At 31.6% G+C, this 15,506-nt stretch overlaps 1 long non-coding RNA gene across 1 annotated transcript; it reads right to left on the bottom strand.

The window, feature by feature from the left end:
* Positions 1–830: 830 nt before the first annotated feature.
* Positions 831–5,321, bottom strand: LOC143242154 (uncharacterized). Its single transcript, XR_013022478.1, has 2 exons — positions 5,040–5,321; positions 831–2,253 (listed from the first exon to the last, which is right to left on the bottom strand). It is a non-coding gene; the product is annotated as an uncharacterized LOC143242154 (long non-coding RNA).
* Positions 5,322–15,506: the final 10,185 nt, after the last annotated feature.

Here is a 15,506-nt window from a genome sequence, read left to right as displayed (position 1 = left end):
ATATTTCTCTACTGTTGTCTGACTGTAAACAGTTTCATTCTTTTCATTGAGAAACTTAATTTCAGGGATTCATTTTTAAGCCAATTATATTTATTATTAGTTATAGCATGAATTCTGAAGTTATTTTAACTTTGTTATAACACAGTCATTTTGAGAGGAGAAAAACAATGTTTTGAAATAAATGCAGTAACACCTGTTTAAGCCAGAAACTGCATGAGGTGGAAACCTGCACAAGCAGGAAATATCAAAATTTGCAGCATTATCTTAAGATTTCTCTTATGAAAGGCCCTCTACATGATGGAACTTGTGTAACATGGATATAAAACTATCTTTCACCTACCTCATCTGTCAACAAGTAAATTTAGAACCTGATTAAGGCAGAAAAAATGTTTTTGATAAAATATTAATTTCTTATCGATTAACAATTTCTTTAAATATAAATAAATTCTTGTTTAATTAGCAATTTGTTTAAATATTAATAAATTCTCAGACATTTTGTAACAGTAAGCATTGATTAAATACATTCTGTTCATTTTTTCTGCCATCATTATTCTGAAGACCGCTATTCGAATAAATGATTGACTGTACTTTTGGTTGCTTTTGCTGATGGAAAACTAGAGAACCCATGGGTAACAGGTTAAAGTGAAAATCTGGATTGTTTCAAAAATTTAAGGAAGAATTAATTTCCTGTGAAATGGAAAGGGAATAATAATGCATGGATGACAAGTGCTATATTCAAGGAATTTTTGAACAAATTAAACAAAAGAATGGAACAAGAAAACAGGAATGTACTACTTTTCCTAGATAATGCAATTTGTCACCCAAAAGTTCAACTTTCAAACGTTTCTTTAGTTTTTCTATCTCCATGTACAAAATCAGTTCTACAGCCACTGGATAATGGAATTATACAGTTTATAAAATTGAAATACAGAATATTGATCTTTCAGCATATTGTTACAAGTATGGACAACTGTAAGGGAGCATCTGAAATGACCAGGAAAATTGATGTGTTAGAGGCAATTGCATTTTTAAATCATTCAATCAAATACGTAAAAGATGAATGGGTAATAAAGTGCTTTGGAAACTGTGGATTTATTCTTGATAATGGCAGAGATTGTGCAGAAGTTATTTGTTGTGATGATTCTAGTGAAATCCAAACTTTAATTGAGAAGTCTGATGCAGATGATTCTGTAAACGTGGAAAGTTTTGTGAAACTTCCCAAGAATGTTTTCTAGAAACTAATGAAACTGATTTAAAATCTATAATAGAATCACAAGATGGTAACAGTGTGAGAGAATCAGCAAATGAACAAAATGGAAAAGATAATGAGAAAATATAAATTTGTACTTCATCGCACATTTAAGTTATATTAACGCTATCAAACTATATGCAAAAATGAAAGGGGAAAATGAACTTCATGAAAAAGCCATAGAATTAGTGTTCTCTTTTAACTGCAGGAGAAAGCCTATTAAAAAAAAGTGAAACAATTGAGACTGCACACTTCCTTCAAATAAATTTAAGATCTTGTGGGACATTGTGGGCTCAAGCACCCACATCTCACTCTCCTGATTTCTTATCTTCTTATATAAGGCTAGCAAATTGGAGGTTAAGGTTGAAAAACAGTGTATCCCCACTACAATGTGGGTCCCACTTCATCAGTCACCTTCAAAACCAAGGATACATTTTTTAATCCCACATTGTAGCTTGTACCCGAAAATCTTTTTTTAAAAACATGCAGTGAACTCAGTTCAATTTCAATGCATTTTGTTTATGGCTTGAAAACTTATGGTTATAATATATACAAATTGAAATGAAAATCAGTATATCAAAAGCAATTGTGGCTGTAACCCACAGTCTTTCATGTAAAAATTATCATGTATTATTTATAACCAGAATTTTAAAAAAGCAAACCTGTGAGAGTTACATGTGAAATTATTCTTACACCAATAGTGTTACTTAAATTTGCCTTACTAAGTTTAATGGGTATTACCTTAATGTACACTCTACAGAATGTAAACTTAAAATTACGGGAGAATTAATTAATATATAACACTAAGAACACTTGTCCAGAGTTCATCTCTTACAAGATAACTATCCAAATAGTTCACAAGGTTAACATGTTTCACATCACACAATATTAATAGTTCAGTAATTAAACCTTCTTTATCAGGTTGATCAGTCAGACAAATCTTCTTAACAGCAACTTCCAACCCAGTTCCTCTATCTATGGCTTTATATACGCCAGCTGAACCACTAAAACAATTAAATAAATGTCATCAGAATCTGTAATGTACTTGTTTATTACCAGATTCTAGTGATAAAATTATTATGCTTTAAAAAACAAATGAACAATGGAAAATCACCTGTTTAAAATATTTGTACAATAATAAAACTGTATGCATATCTTATTATACAGGAAACACAATATCATACATAATTGAATTGAATCAATGTAAATATCCAGTTACTGTAAAAATTAACACAAAAGATCTTCATTAATCACTTATTCCACATCATGCGTAAAGTGATATTACAGATGTCTGCACAAATATAAGGAGCTGATGTTTGGAGTAGCATGATTTGGTTAGTCTGAAACACATTACAGTTAACATTACTGCCATGCAACATGTAAAAAGTAGACATAACCTTGAGTGGTTGTGTGTTTCCCATCCACTGAGAATGAATAAAAATAATCTGGCTTATACCATACATGTTATAACAAAGTGCAGCAACAACCTGAATCACCACTAACAAGTAGATTCTGTTCTTAATAAAAAATTCAAGAGGAACCCTTTTGAAAAATGAAAACATTTTCATCAAATATCACTTTGTACTACATTTGTTTCAGCATTTAATGATGATTAGAATTAACTGTTCTAGTTTCTAAAGCTTTACACTTGACAAAAACTACGTAACATTTTGACAATATGAGGTAATCAATTGCTGTGGTGGGGAAGACAATAGTTTTGATAAAAGAAACTATGTGTGGTTGTTGTTAATGGAAAAAAAGGAAATGTTGAAGATAGAACCACCACAAAGTTAACTACAGTATGCACACACTTTAATATATGTACGTTTGTTGTTACAATGTTTCAGGTAATGCCCTTTTTCATTTATCTCTTCCTAAATAATAAATTGTTAGATTAAAACACAAAATCAAATGCTGTTTGACAATATAATGAATAAATGTGCACAACAAACCTTACTAACATTTGTAACAATAGGAAGTTGTAACAATATATATGTAAACACACACAGCACTCCCTGTATGTACACATATGTGAACACGTTCACTGCTCCCTGTATTTATATATATGTAAACACACACACTGCTCCCTGTATTTATATATATGCATCAATAACTTTTTTTAAATTTCCCTTCCCTTAGTCTTACTGCAAACTACTATTTGAGATTTGTTGTAGCTTCAAAAATATATGTAGGAAATTGGAGAACACATGGGTACAAGTGATCACTGTTGTATTAAGTTTGATATTTTTCCTGGATATTGAATTCAGAATATTTTGGTTCCAAATTTTAAAAATCAAATTTTGAAGGAAAGCAACAAGAATTATCTATTGTGAATTGGGCAACTGTGTTGTGCTGAAACACAAAGCAAATATGGAAAATCTTTAAAGAAAAAATGTTCAATATACAAGGTAAATATTTTCCTTACATAAAGAACATGGTAGCAGCAAGTAAAAACAATGTTGACTCATGAAGAGTATTGGAAATAATATTAATGAAAAACAAAATAAATTGAAAAGTGGCTAATGTAACTTCTCTTATCAATAGGGGTGATGAAAATTGTTCCAGTACTTACAGACCCATTAGTCTTACATCAGCTGTAGATCACATTTTGTAGAGTCTGATTAAAAAAAAAAACACTTCAAAAAGTTATTTAACCAAGTTTAGAGTTTTATTAAACAGCTAACGTGGTTTCACTGATGGAAAACCTTGCCTTACAAAATCTTCTGACATTCTTTCAAAAGGTTACTATTTGTGTTGATGAGAGTAAGAGTAGATCAGGAAGAAATAGCTGATCAGTCTCAAAAGCTATCCAAGCATTGTGTTATTGCTAGTGGTAGGAAAAATAAAATTTTAGGCTGTATCTACAGAGATTTTCAATATGAGTCTAAAGCAGTTATAATTTCATTGTATGATTCATTGGTTATGTCATATTTAGAGTATTGTGTTCAGTCTTAGAAGAGCTTTGAATTTTTGAAGGGGTTCAAAGTTGGGTTACTAGAAAGATGTCTGGGATGGAGGAGTTGTCATATGAAAAGTGGCTGAAATCTCTCATTCTGCTTTCTCTTGGAAAAAGAAGAATTGGTGGAGGGATGTAATATGATAGAGGTGTTTAAGATTGTAAAAGGAATTGATAATGTTGATGCATCATCTTTATTCATACTTAACAGTGAGAATAGTAAGACTAAGGGACCCAAGTATAAACACTGGCATAGTAGAAGTCACCTTCAGCTAAGATAACTTAATTCTTTTTACAAGATAGTTGGCTTTTGGAGGGGGCTGTCTTTGGATGTTATAGAACAGAAAATTTATACGAGTTTAACAGAAGTCTTGATAAATATATAAATGATATGGATTGGCTTTAAGATTTAAAAAAAAATATTCATTAAAATTTATATTTTAAATTAGAGACAGTAAGAGCCAGGATTGACCAATAGATCCCATACTTTCCAAAACGTTATGTATTATATCTACTGCTTCAGACTGCAGTCTAATTCCAGAAGATTTAATGCGTCTCTAATGCAACAATAAAACTTTTGTTGATAATGTAGTTTCTAACTCAGCTTTATTGTTAGTATTACATGCTTCACTATGGTATTAAGAGTAAGAGTACGATCATACAACATATAATAAAATGGTATTGGGAAAACTAACTTCTTAAACGTTCTATTCTAACGCCTAAATTTGTTTTTGTTTTGTTGGTTCCGATATGATTCTATTTGGTTCATCTGTCCTTTTGATTACACACATATCTTCAAGAAAGTTTGGCAACCATAAAGAAAAAAAAACTCACCATTTACACGAAAATTATTTGGTTTATGATAACCAAAAGCTGTAGAGTACCTTTCGAACATCCTCAACTTCCAGAATGAATCAGTAAACCATGGACAATAGAAAACCTCTACGTCACATATTGGTTACATTTTGTATAACGCTATATTTACATATTTTTAAATTATAAATAAGCATTAATTATAGATTATGAGAAATAAAATAACTCTTCATTGTTTTGTTTATTGGTACTTACAAAACAACACAATAGCCTATCTGCATTCTGCCAACACGGCTACAAAAATCCGATTTTTAAAGCTATAAGCCCCCCAGATTTTCCTCTTAGCTGCTGGAAAAATTACTTTTGAACGTCGATTGTGTATTGATTTCGAGCAATTTACATGAAGTACACTATTTTGGTAAGAAATGAGCTTTAATGAAGGTTCCTGAAACAAATTAGAGCTATGTTTGTGATTTCAGAAAAATACTAACAAGCAAATAAATAAATTGAAATTTGATATCTTTCGAAAAAAAATGTTTTAAATAACCACGAAGCAGATCAAAAGTCAAGTTAGTTTTCAAAACCTGTAACTTAATTTGTGAATAGTTTTATAAATTATTATGAAGAAGTGAGTAAAACGCAAGTGGTGACTGACTACTTTCCCTCAAATGTGTTGAAATGACCCACACCAAAGCACAGTCATGGGTTGATAGTTTGCACTGTTGTTGACTATCGTTTAATTGTTTTGTTTTTGTTTTTTTTAATTTCGCACAAAACTACTCGAGAGCTATCTATGCTAGCCGTCCCTAATTTATCAGTGTAAGACTAGAGGGAAGACAGCTAGTCATCACCACCCACAGCCAACTCTTGGGCTACTCTTTTACCAACGAATAGTGGGATTGATCGTTACGTTATAACACCCCCACGGCTGAAAGGGCAAACATGTTTGGCGCGATGGGGATGCGAATCCGCGACCCTCAGATTACGAGTCGCACGCCTTAACGCGCTTGGCCATGCCGGGCCTACTATCGTTTAATAATCATAAAGTTAGGCACGAGTGATCCAACTACTTCCAGATCCTGTGTATTGTATACACACTATACTCCCATGCTTTACCAATAAAAACTACTTTATATGAAATTTTGAGACAAATTTTCATATTTTTGTAAGAGCTGATTGGAAACTCCGAACAAAGTAGGTGAAAGTTATGCTGTTAAGAATTGAATAATTCAAAATAAAAAGTATAAACTCTTCAAAAGAGTAACTACAGATATGGTTTTTACATAAAATATGACAATCCAGGTGGAATTTTGCTGATGACTCAAGTGTTTGTTTGTTGTTGTTTTTTTATTTCGCGCAAAGCTACTCGAGGGCTATCTGCGCTAGCCGTCACTAATTTAGCAGTGTGAGACTAGAGTGAAGGTAGCTAGTCTTCACAAACTCTTAATGTACTCATTCATCAATAAATAGTGGGATTGACAGTCACATTATCATGCCCCCACAGCTAAAAGGGTGAGCATATTTGGTGCGATCGAGATAGGAACCCGCGACCCTCAGATTGCGAGTCGCACGCCTAAGCTCACCTGGCCATGCCAAGCTATCTTTAGGTAAAAACCGATTTACCTACAAGTATCACACAGACAAACCGGTTAATAACATGATTTTATATAAATCATGCGAAACTACATCATTCACCGAAGGTCGCTTGGCAAAAATATTGTCAATTGCTAGCATTACATACACACCTAGTACTTTGTTGATTCTTGCGATCAAGAATCTTCTATTAATTTCGAGAACAGGCAGAACTTGTAAATTACACAACCCGCAGTATATCTCATAAAAAAACAACAAAATTACACTGAAAGAAGCGAAGGTACTTCAGTTAATGTACAACAGAAAATTGGCTACAAATTACAAACCGATAACTCAAGTTAGAATGAATTACCTTTTGACGAGGAAGAGATAAACAGACAAAAACTTCAGAGTCAGAGGACGTTAGTGTTGTGTTAGTTGATGAAGTAATAATGATAAAGGACATCTCAGTTAAAGACACTAGAAGTGAAGATAAGGGCCCCAGTGACAAAGAATGATATGTCAAATACTTCCCTAATGATACATAATTAGAACTTTATATCATGCAGATCCTCGAATAGTTTCACAGAACCCCAAGAATGATGTGAATGAAAATGGTTAATATTGATTCTAATAATATAACAAACAGTGTACTAAAGCATTGGATAACATGATACTCTGTTTATGAAGTTGTACTTACGTTAAGTAAGTTTGTTTGTTTTGAATTTTGCGCAAAGCTACACAAAAACGATCTACGCTATCTGTCCCTAATTTAGCAGAGGAGGACAAGAGGAAAAGCAACTCCTGGGGTACTTTTTCAAACGAATAATGGGATTGACCATAATAACGCCCTATAAATGAAAGGGCGAACATGTTTAGTTTAACGGGAATTCGAACCCGTGACTCTCAGAGTCATATATGTATATAATTACATAAGTTTATATGTTTATCAAATAAATTATATAGAAGGCTGTTAAGTGTGGATGTTGTTAATTTATTTTAAGATTAAATACTTAATTATTGTTTAGCTTTGTTCGTAAAAGTCGTTTGAGTCGTACATTATGTTTGTAACTCATTGCTGTCGTGAGTTTCGAGTGTTGCGTGAAATGTAATTATGTTTAGAATATAGAAAACAAACAATTCGGACGTAAAGATAAATAGTTTGGTGTTTTATGGCGCAAAGCAAGTAGGCTGTCTGTGCTAAAAAATAAATTAATTGTTTTGAAATAAATAGTAAAAGATGAGAGACAACAAAGAGTAGGAGACGAGATGCTACGAAACGGAATAAGGCCAAAGAAAAATAAAAAAAAGGAAAGTTAGTCGTAGTGGAAGGCCTAACAAGTGATATATTTCTGTGAATGTTGAAAAATACAACGAAAACAATTTATTTCGCCAAAGAGAGAACTGAGCATATATTTATATCTTTAATCTTTTAAAACCAAAGCGATATCTTTACTTCCGTTTGACCCATCTTAAAAAGAAAGCCAACTAAGCCAAAAGTGACCACTAACCAACGTAAGCCTTATCAAAAGAATCTGATTATGTTATGGAGGAATAGGAAAGAAGAAATTTATTTTATTACAAAAAAATATGACAAAATTAAAAAAAGGTGATGCTAATTTCACGTTTACAAACTTGCAGCTTAGAAAAATTGACACCAACTTTCCTGAAAATAAAAGTATACCTTGAGACCTACCAGAAATTAAATGTATCTAAGAAAAATTTCAAATAAAACGTTTAAAACAAAGTATAAACGAAAAACACAGAGCTGAAATTATCCGCAAAAATGAATTCAATCCCCGCAGCAGACTTCCCAAAAGCTAATTGATGCTTACCCAGAAGACTTGGACACTAATCTCTCTGCCCAGCTTCAGTAGCTTCACTCACATGTGAACGATAAGTCGTGCAAAAAAAAAAGAAGTGAAAAACAGATTCAGTCATGCTGAACTTTACAAAATAATTTCAAAAGACAAAATTGAGTGTGTGTTTCCAAATGTAGGCATTGCATTGCATATATTTTGGGCTGTTTTCATTGATGTGTAGCCACTCTTCAAATTTCCGTGTGACTTTGGCACGGTAAGTTATTTTTTTTATTATTCTTTAATTTTTCAGGAGCCTTATTTACCTTTTGATGGTAATTACTTGTTATTAATGTTATTGCACCTTCTGAACTTGAAGTGTAGACAGTACGTCAGTTCCCAGTAACACGAATTTTGGATGTAGTTGGCTCACTGAGTATGATCTTGTGCTTTCGTCATTCTACAAGAAGCAGTTCCATTGTTTTTTCGCACACCACTTGGATACTGTTTTCCATCCACATGTATCATAATTTTCTTTAATGGATAAAGAGTTCAGTTGTGGTACAGTCTCTCACATCAGTTCTTTGCATTTTCTCTTGTTTCGAGGCATTTTCTTTCTATGCTTTCAAAGGAGGGGTCTCTTATTTCATTGCTCTGGTCCTTTCAATAATGGAATATGGATTCTAGGTATTTATATGAACACAGGTATAATATAATTTTCAGTTACTAAAGTTGGAGTTTTGACACGTACTTGCATCCTTTCACACATCCCACTTTTCCTTCTTGTTTAAAGCATAATCTTCCAATTTCTGGCAAAACTTGCAGTGTTAGTTTGGCACAATTAAATAGAGGAAGTAACATGGGTAACCCTGAATATGTGGCAGTCTCACTGTTTGAGGGTTGTCCTGATAAATTGCATGAGACACACATTAGAATAAGACATTGCTAATGCTTACATATGTCAATTTCACCTTTTTTTTTTATTGATACTTTACGGTAGTCTTCATATAATGAGAGACATTTAGTTATGTATGATATTGTGTTTCCTGTATAATAAGATATGCATACAGTTTTATTATTGTACAAATATTTTAAACAGGTGATTTTCCATTGTTCATTTGTTTTTTAAAGCATAATAATTTTATCACTAGAATCTGTTAATGTCTTTATAAACAAGTACATTACAGATTCTGATTATATTTCTTTAATTGTTTTAGTGGTTCAGCTGGTGTATATAAAACCATAGATAGAGGAACTGGGTTGGAAGTTGCTGTTAAAAAAATTTATCTGACTGAGCAACCCGATAAAGAATGTTTAATTACTGAACTGTTAATATTGTGTGATGTGAAACATCTTAACCTTGTGAACTATTTGGATAGTTACCTTGTTAGAGATGAACTCTGGGCAAGTGTTCTTGGTGTTACATATTAATTAATTCTCCTGTAATTTTAAGTTTACAATCTGTAGAGTGTACATTAAGGTAATACCCATTAAACTTAGTAAGGCAAATTTAAGTAACACTATTGGTGTAAGAATAATTTCACATGTAACTCTCACAGGTTTGCTTTTTTTAAAATTCTGGTTATAAATAATACACGACAATTTTTATATGAGAGACTGTGGATTACAGCCACAGTTGCTTTCAATACACTGATTTTCATTTCATTCTATATATATTATAACCATAAGTTTTCAAGCCATAAACAAAATAATTTCAAATTGAACTCAATACGCTACATATTTTTAAAAAAGGATTGCAGGGTAGAAGCTACAATGTGGGATTAAAAAATGTATTTTTGGTTCTGGAGGTGACTGAAGCAGGAACCACAATGCAGTGGGGATACACAGTTTCTCAACCTTAACCTCCAATTTGCTAGTCTCATATAAGAAGATTAGAAATCAAGAGAGTGAGATGTGGGTGCTTGAGCCCACAACATTCCACAAGATCTTAAATTTATTTGAAGGAAGTGTGCAGTCTCAACTGTTTCAATTTACAATGGGCTTCCACAGTTTCAAAAGCACTTTATTACACATTCATCTTTTATGTATTTGATTGAATGACATGAAAATGCAATTCACCTAACATGCCAATTTTCGTGGTCATTTCAGATGCTCCCTTGCAGTCGTCCATGTTTGCAATAATATGCTAAAGGATCAATATTCTGTATTTCAGTTTTATAAACTGTATAATTCCACAATCTAGTGGCTGTAGAATTGATTTTGTACATGGAGATAGAAAGACTAAAGAAACGTTTGAAAGTTGAACTTTTGGGTGTCAAATTGCATTATCTAGGAAAAGTAGAATATTCCTGTTTTCTTGTTCCATTCATTTGTTTAATTTGTTCAAAAATTTCTGAAATGTAGCACTTGTCATTCATGCTTTATTATTCGCTTTCCATTTCACAGGAAATTGATGCTTCCTTAAATTTTTATAACAATGCAAACTATAACTTTTACCTGTTACCCATGGGTTCTCTAGTTTTCGATCAGCAAGTGCAACCAAAAGTACAGTCAGTCATTTATTTGAATACCTTTGGAATAATGATGGCAGAAAAAATGAACAAATGTATTTAATCAATATTTACTGTAACAAAATGTCTGAGTATTTATTAATATTTAAACAAATTATTATTTAAACAATAAATTATAAATATTTAAAGAAATTATTAATCAAATAAGAAATAAATATTTAATCAAAAATATTTTTTCTGCATTACTCAGGTTCTAACCCTACTTTTCAGTAGATGAGGCAGGTGAAAGATAGTTTTACATCCATGTTATGCAAATTCCATCATGTAGAGGGCCTTTTATGAGAGAAATCTTAAGATAATGCTGCAAAATTTTGATATTCTCTGCTTGTACAGGTTTCCACCATTTGCAGTTTCTGGCTTAAACAGGTTTTACTGTATTAATTTCAAAAAATTACTTTTCTCATGTCAAATGGCAAAGTTAAAATAACTTCAGAATTCATGCTATAATGAATAATAAATATAATCGGTTTAAAAATAAATCTCCAAAAATATGTTTCTCAGTGAGAAGAATGAAACTGTTTACAACCAGTAAAGAAATATTCAGTTTGATGTAACTTGGTGTAAGATGAAGATGAGATTCTACATAAAAAAAAAAATTCCTTTTTAAGTTTTGACATTAACCAGCATCCATAATCCCAACCCACATGTGTACGCAGTCTAGTAGGAAATGATAAAAGATACCAAACTACCTTCTCTAATAAGGTTGGGTACTGTGCATTAATATGCAAGTGAAATAATGTGACTTTTGTTCAACACAAACTTTTACTTCAAGACACCTTGTGAAGCAATATCGAGAAGTTTTTGTTAATTTGAAGGTGTCAAGTTATTTGGTAATGTGTACAAAGTGATGAGAAAGTAGTTCCTTATCCACTCACAGCCACTATCACATTTGGAAAGATACTTATGAAGATATTTCTTGAAGTCCTTCAAGTGTCTCTTCATTACGTTCAAAATATTTTAAGCAAGCGCTTCAGATAAGTTCATAGCCACATGAATAAAAAATGGAAAAGATTTCAGTTTACTACAACCAAAATGTGTACTCCATCGCTCCAGTTTTGCAATCATTGCATTGACTTTGTCTCGCATGTAGAATACTGATATAAGCTTGCCTTGGAATGATATATTTAGGTTGTTGAAATGAGCATATATCTATTGTTTAGCTTGCATTGCTTCCCATCATCACTTCTTTGGCAATTGGTTTGATTAGTGTCTCTTCTACTACTTCAATAGCTCTGGCATTTACAGCTACATATGATACTATAAAAGAGGTTTTCACAGATTTCACATTATCATTCCCTGCCACACTGTGCTTTACTTTCTGGGAGACTGGAGTGCCCTTTCTTTTTCTTTGAAAAATGCAGTAGCTTACATGTGGTATTCCTCATGGTTTGTTTCAAAATGACGTTTGAGTTCCCCATATGTACAGCACATAATGGAATAGGCCTTCTCTCATTGCTTGCCCATCAAAATCAATTTACAAATAATTTTCATCATATTTACATGATATTTTTGGTTTCTTTGCATCTGGTACTTTTACAACACTAACAAACAGTTTTGGTGATTCATTAAATTGGTTCTCATAGCTATCACCACTTTATCACATTTCTTTTACAATCTTTACCATTTTACCTCAGAAATCCTGTTTTTAACCAGTAATCTATGGCTTAGACAGAACATCATTAAATGAAAATCTTCTTCTACATACCACCTAAAATTATCTTGTGTGATACCAGAAGTACATGTATCACACTTTTGTTAACACTGTTCTGGATAATAATGATATCTTAAGAGTGCTGAAGAAGTAAAATTATTTTATTTTTCAATTCATGAAGAATTATTGGAAGAACTTTGGTGTGGGTATTTGTATTTGATGTATGATTAATGGCAGAATCTTAAGTAAGAAAAATATTCTGTCTTATTATTTATATGTAACTATTAAAGAATAACATATAAGTGAAATTTTAAACTTTGTTTAGGTGATAATATAATATTATTTGGTACTTGGCTCTTTGAATGCTGTTCTCACATAAACCTGTCTGTCTGAAAATGAAATATCAACAGTTGGTAAAGAAGCATGATATATTGATTGTTTTTAGTAGAGGGTTTTTGTTGTTTTTTACAGATATCTGATTATAGTAATTCTTCAAAGTCTGTTCAATAACTATTGAAGTTCCTTTTTAAAACTCTCTAAACATGGTAACAAAATTGGACACTTCTAAAACTTGAGTGAAAAAAATATTTCAAATAACATTTCAGCCAGTAATAGTGAATTTCCATGTAAAATTAATGTGGTTATCATAGTGTAAACTGTGTGGCTCTTTCTTCACTTCCAGTGCATTTTAGGAAGCCACATCTTCAACAAATTTACAAATATTCTTGTTAATTTACTATTGGAAAGATATAACTGCACTGAATGTCAGTGAACACTTGTGCCTTTGATGTTTAAATGTACAGCATCTGATGTATATAAAAGACAGAATGATTTGCCAACAATCCTTTCCAGTAATGGCTTTTATGTCATGTTGATTAGCAATAGAAGCATAATTTAATATTGCTCTTTATCTATGTACTGAAAATATAAGATAATTTGTAAATAAAACTTGAAACCATTTGTTGATTTGTTTAAAGTTTTGTTATTAAAAATGTTAGTGATATAACAAAGCAAAGAAACAATTTAAGTTTAGTGTTGCACAGGGGCTGTTGCCCAAGTTTGTTGGTCTTGACCTACAAAGTCAATGCTTTTCTGAGGGCCAGATTTATTGTGGGTACTCCAGTGGATGGTAAAACAACAAATATATCAACCAACAATGAGATCAAAGCTGGTTATTTCTGCTGTTTATGAATATAAACAAACATTTCCTGATTCCATCTCATGTTTGAACTATTTTCTCCAAATATATATAAATATATCTGTGTATAAAGAAATGAAAGCAAAAAGCACACTGAATTGAAATTCAAACTTTAACTCTACTGACATGGGACATGAAAGTGAACAAGTTACAACAATTTTACATAGATTCAAACTTTAACCCTACTGACGTGGGGCATCAATGTACACTAGTCACAACCATTTTACATACATTCAAACTTTAACCCTACTGACATGGGATATCAAAGTGAACAAGTTTAAACCATTTTAAGCAGATTCAAACGTTAATTAAATTACTTTTTATGATATGTATGTTTAAACAGACTAAAACATATTGTAGTACAAGCATGGTTAAAAAAACATTAAAACACAATGCAAATTCAAAATAAAATTTAAGTAACCACATATTTTACCACTCATATAAGTACAGCTAGTAAACCTAGTCCTTGGTGTTATTAATAAATAAGGGAATTAAAAAAATAAGTAGAAGAATTTAAAAACTATTTCAAATTTAAACAACTTTTTAAGATCAACTATAATATTGAGCAATAATTCAAACTTCATTTAAGAGTCAAGGAAGGGTTTTTATGAAATGATTGGACCATGAGGTTACATCTCATGTTACTGGCTCTCACTATAAATCTATCTGAACTTTCACAACTTTAATATTTGTACCTCACCACTTGGGGAAGCTTGTGTCAATTGAATAATAGATACATACTTAACATCAACATGCTCTAGCTGGAAGGTAAGTTGGCACATTAACTAAACTTTCATAGTTAAACTACATGATAGAAGGAATAGTAACTAAATAAAACTATAACAAAAGTAGAGTTTGCTCTCTCACAGTGTCAATAAACTTGAAATCAAAACACAATTTATAATTTATTTCATGTATTTTACTTTCCGATTTCAATAATAAATGTTTAAATAAATTCTCGATCTGTATGTCACTTCATGATTTCATGATGTTCTGACTTTTTATTTATATATTTTTCCTCTTCTCTTTTAGAAATGTATACATATTAACAAGTAATTTTAATTAAGGGATTTGTTAAATGTTTTAAATTTTTATTTCTACGCTGATAGATTTTGATAAATAACATTCTCAGAGGAGTAAAGGCAAATTAAAAGTGGGTGCAAGGTTTATTTGACCAAGTAAAGTGAGGAAATACACGTCAAAGTCGCGCACACTGAGGCCAGAGTTTAGGGCACGCTTTAAGAGCCCAAAAAAGCTCTGTATTCGTTCTCCCACTTTTCCTGACAGTTTTCTGAATTTTTGTGCCGTTTAAATGGAACATATTGAAAAATAGGGATTTCCTGCACTGACAACAGCTGTATAAAAATAAAAGTTACAATCAAAGAAAAAACAGCTTTAACTGTTCTCTAGACAGACAAACTTCTGGAAATATAATCTTAAAAAGCAGTGTTTCTTCCTGTTACCTTCACAATGTTCCAGCAACAGCATAATCTTTATTTAAATTTTCTTACAAAAAGCGAGCTACCACACAATGCTGTTTTTCTCTTTGATTTTTTTTCTCAAAACAGTCAAATGAACTTCTTGTGTCATATGTTGATTACAACTCATTATTATTTGTTTATTTACACTGGTTGTTGTTATTTGTTTAATGCAATTTTAGAAGGAACTGAAAATTTATTTCCTAAAAATATGATTACAAAGGCTCCTGGTTAAAATTATGATTTATGCTAAATGAAA

The sequence above is a fragment of the Tachypleus tridentatus genome, unplaced genomic scaffold (assembly GCF_004210375.1).
Source record: "Tachypleus tridentatus isolate NWPU-2018 unplaced genomic scaffold, ASM421037v1 Hic_cluster_2, whole genome shotgun sequence".
NCBI lineage: Eukaryota > Metazoa > Arthropoda > Merostomata > Xiphosura > Limulidae > Tachypleus > Tachypleus tridentatus.
The sequence above is the reverse complement of the archived record's forward strand: the minus strand, read 5'-3'. Positions and strand labels throughout refer to the sequence as shown.